At 32.9% G+C, this 4756-nt stretch overlaps 1 long non-coding RNA gene across 1 annotated transcript; it reads left to right on the top strand.

Annotated features, from left to right (window-relative positions):
• The first annotated feature begins 1927 nt into the window (after positions 1–1927).
• LOC118752873 lies at positions 1928–2379 on the top strand. Its single transcript, XR_004994757.1, has 2 exons — positions 1928–2042; positions 2102–2379. It is a non-coding gene; the product is annotated as an uncharacterized LOC118752873 (long non-coding RNA).
• Positions 2380–4756: the final 2377 nt, after the last annotated feature.

Below are 4756 nucleotides of genomic sequence, written 5' to 3'. Positions count from 1 at the left end.
ATAGCAAATTGAAATAGTTACGCTTTAAAAACGATGTCAATATGAAGAAGAATGAGCCTTGAATTTCATCAGATTCGATAAAATAGATTATGAAATGTAGGGAAACGCAGAAAAAATGTCATTCAAATTTTTATGCCAATAAATAGCAAAATAAAGATAATTGCAATACTAGCTATATTTTGGAAATCCCTTTCTATGCTCACGAACTAGACATCAACCATTATTAAATTGAGAAACCAAACCCTTTCATTAGTGATCGATTGCACGAATACTGACTCATACTTATTTTTGATTAAATGTTAATGATGTACAACATTTTAATTGCAATAAACTGCAGGTATTCACACCACCTTCTTGGGCATTAGGTTAACTGGTTTGCAAGCTATTTTTCTTCGGGGTATTTTGTTGTAGGAAACTGAATACGAAATAGGCGTATTCATTTAACATGATAAACGTGATAAAATTACAAATTTGTATGGAACGTTAGATGAATACATCCTATGTACATAAATATGTATAACTACGTAAAAAAATAACCCCACAAGCAGCAATATGTGCCAATATGCTAAATATGCTTCCCATTTTTTACGTATTCTTGCTTCTGGGTCTAACTTCAAACATTGCGTTTAATCTTCAAACAAAGTAAGCTCTAATTGAGTTGGTAGTTTTAAACTAATCTATGGATTTAGTTTATCATGTCTTGTTAGTATCTGATTTTTCGCTTAGAGTTGACTCTAAAGCTAGCGTGACAAAACGCTGTAATGGTATTTAATTTTTGTTGTTTGTTTTTGCATTTATGTTGTATGTCGGGATTTTGTGTATTTTGTATTTATGAAAATACCTTGAAAAACATACAAAGCCGAATAACACAGGACTAAAACAAAAAAATCGATGAATTGAACATTTTTCTTTTAATTTGACCATCATATTGGATTCGCCATTTTGAATTCTGAAAATCTGAATTCAAATTCGAAAACCCCTTACGGGAAGCATAGGGCAAAAATAATAAAAATCTATGAACTGTAAACCTATAACTCTATTTCCGTGTGTATATTCTGCGATTTTTCATTTCCTAAGTAAAACGAAAAGTTTATAGTAAGACATAAAAAACATAAAAAATACATACCTATGTATGTATGTATATGTATCTATATGTTCATATAGCAAAAATATGTTAATTTCTGGCATCATTCGCAGTGCACCTTGAGACCATCAGGTTCTAAACTGTAAATTACAAATTCAACTAAGAGCGGAGTGCTGTGGCTCATCGCCCAACTTACGGAAGCTATTTATTTTCCAACAACGGTGGATGTCCGCGTATGCATGCAAAAAAAAATTTTCTAGAATTTAACTGAGTGGAACAACGCTACTTCGGTAGTCGTAATTCTAAAAAGTGCTAAATGCTAAATGTTAAGCCCGGCCTGAAATTTTTAACGCATGTACGTATGTATGTAGACAGTTGAATACGTAACACATACATTGTAGTTGGCGGAATGGCATTCTTTCGGCTCAAATATTTTCATTGTTTACTAAGCAAATACATACATACATATGTATGTATGTACATAGATGCGTATGTAAAGGTACGTTAAAACAACACCAATAACAAAAGCCGGTGGCCCAGTTTAAAAAGTTTTTTTTGTCCCCCTCTTAAAAGTCGGGTCATGGCAGTAAAAATGGTGGAGTAAAAAAAATAAAATTAAGAATGCAATACTACGTAGACGAGGTATAGCGATACAAACATATATCCATACATATTTGCTTCGTACATTTATTTGTATGTACATATGTACATATGTATATGTAAAAAAAGTTAAAAAATGCGGAGTTTATTACTCAGCAGGAAATAATAAAAATTAAACAAAGTTAGCCGTAAGCGAATTGTGAGTAGTGAAGAAGCGTAGAAATATCGAGATTCGCGCGATTAGTAAGCTCTGCCGTTCATGAAGTATGTATGTATGTAAGTATTTAAGCCACCAACGGGTGCCTGCCTGGAAGCTGCACCGCTAGAATTCACTGATCTTTTAGCTCTGAAGATATAAGTATTTATTACCGTACATACATACTTACATACAAACAATTGCAATTAAATTCATTGCAGTCACTTCAGCTGAACTTCAGTAAATCTGGCGAAACTGCCGAGCAACATTCTGGCCAACCCTTTGTAAGAAACTTGTACAGTTACGAGTATAAAAAAAAAAACATAGATTGAGCTCAGAAATTCTTAAAAACATCCAGATTTATTACTACATACTTCAAATCAGCATTTAAAGTTTTATAAAGAAGAAGGTCATAATCGTAAAAATCTGCGCCTCTTTGCTTACCGTGGCCCCATTTGAGGTGTTGTTAAAATATATTGTATGTGTTGTTAAAAAAAAACAGTAAAACTACCAAATTTCACCGATTCTTCGAAATGCACTCACATAAAAGTGAAACGAGTTGAGACAAATGCTAATTTTGTACACAAAAAGACGGAGGTTGTGCGACAAATTAAATAATGGAAAAATCAAAAACAAGTTTCCACAAACAAAGGGATACAAATCTCGTTATTTTAAAGTCACCTATCTACATACATACATACATATTTATTTTAAAAAGATGAAAGGTCTTTGGAGAAAATAAAAAAAATATATAAAAAAAGCTGAAAAATGAGTTTTGCATATTAAAGTGGAGCATACCAACCTAGATACATTCATATGTACTTACATATATAAGTACATACACATGCACGTGCTTGATAAATTTGTTTTAGTTATTAACATGTTTAATTTTATTACCCGTTTTTAAATGCATTTTAATTTATTTTCCAATTTTAATTTTATGCACCAGTTACGTTACAGAGAAAGATTTAATAGCATTCTAATTTAAAAGCTGTTTTTTATCAAAATGGATGAATCATATACATATTTTAATATGTAGATATGTATTATACTTAATTATATTTAGTAGAAATATATGCACAAACATATACAGCACGCTTGCATAACTAAATAGATATATAAGTATGTATATAAGTAGGTGTGTCTCGAAGTTTATAAATATTAATTATGGAAAAATCGAGCAAAGCATTGATCTAAGGGCAATCCCTTGAAAAACATACATCCCTACATACATACATATGTATGTATGTAAACTTTAATTTAGTTACTTTGCTATACATATGTATGTCATTCAATAAGTCCACATTTAAACAATACCTAGTGCTTCAAAACAATTATAATTAATTAGCGGGCTTGCGATAACTATAGTTTTTTTTTTTTTTCATTTAAGCACTTATATAATTTCAGTTGTCGATTTGATTCTACCATTTCGAGAAAATATCAGGTGGCCCACTTTCTGGAAATTTTCTTGGCTGATAAACAATTATCACTTCTCAGATATCACTGATTGAATTTCAAAACCATGCTGCCACCATTTGATATTCTGATACGAGTAAGTACTTAATGATTCTGCAAACAAATAATTGAACGAAAAAGTCAGTTTATATCGAGCAAGGTTTCATATTTTAGTTGTTTTAAAAATTTCTGTACACATTCGAAAGGGCGGTACTCCTCCTATAATAGTAGTCTTTTTTATTTATTTTACAAAACGTTGTGTGACGAGATATAAGGATTTATATGAGAAGAATTTTAGAAAATTTCTGAAATTCAGATATCTTTTGCAAATATCGAGCCCTAACCGCCAAAATAACGTAAGCGACATTTTTTCAAAAATTTTCTTTTTGACGCAAAAATATTCGTAGAGCATCTAGATGCATTTCTGCATCAAAAATAATTTTTTTAAAAAAAAGTCTCTTAAGTTATAAACACATTTATAAAAACTTGTTTATGATAACTCGCGTAAATCATGATTCTTTTTAAAATATATACATATGAATGCGATTTTCCGAACCGTTTGCTGACTGCTGAAAACAGCCGCTTTTAAATTGGATGTTCGTTTTTAAAAAACATATTAAAACCAAGTTTCAAAAGCCGCATAGTCTAAACCAGGGATGGGCAGATTTTTGGCTCTTAAAGCCGCCAAAGAGCCAGCAAGTGCTAAGCAAGAGCTTAATCAGTTCTCAGGGTAGAAGGGGTGTACAAAATACATTAAAAGCATTATATATAATAATAATAGATTGGCGCTTACACATATGTTAGTGTTTGGCCGAGCTTCTCCTCCGATTTGTGGCGTGCGCCTTGATGTTGTCACACAAAGCGGAGGGACCTACAGTTTTACGCCGACTCCGAACGGCGATTGTATTTTTATGAGAAGCTGTTTTTCATGGCAGAAATACACTCGGAGGTTTGCCATTGCCTGCCGAGGGACGACCGCTGTTAAGAAAAAACCTTTTTTCTATATTTTTGCGATGTTGCTTTGACCAGGGTTTGAACCCAGGCATTGTGGAGTGGAAGCGCGCACTGCTTACCACTACACCACAGCGGACGAAAGCATTATAACGGGTGATTTTTTTGAGGTTAGGATTTTCATGCATTAGTATTTGACAGATCACGTGGGATTTCAGACATGGTGTCAAAGAGAAAGATGCTCAGTATGCTTTGACATTTCATCATGAATAGACTTACTAACGAGCAACGCTTGCAAATCATTGAATTTTATTACCAAAATCAGTGTTCGGTTCGAAATGTGTTTCGCAAACCCAATTGCTGCGAACGGCGACGAATCGACATTTCACGGTCTTCAGCAACACTCTCAGAAACAGACGCAATATTCTCTTCTGTACGCACTGTACGCATTCGTGTGGTTGGTTTAATGT

This window comes from Rhagoletis pomonella, unplaced genomic scaffold (genome assembly GCF_013731165.1).
Source record: "Rhagoletis pomonella isolate Grant_MI unplaced genomic scaffold, Rhpom_1.0 Rhpom_scaffold_01925, whole genome shotgun sequence".
In the NCBI taxonomy this organism is placed as follows: domain Eukaryota; kingdom Metazoa; phylum Arthropoda; class Insecta; order Diptera; family Tephritidae; genus Rhagoletis; species Rhagoletis pomonella.
Note: the sequence above shows the minus strand (reverse complement) of the source record. Positions and strands in the feature narration are given on the sequence as shown.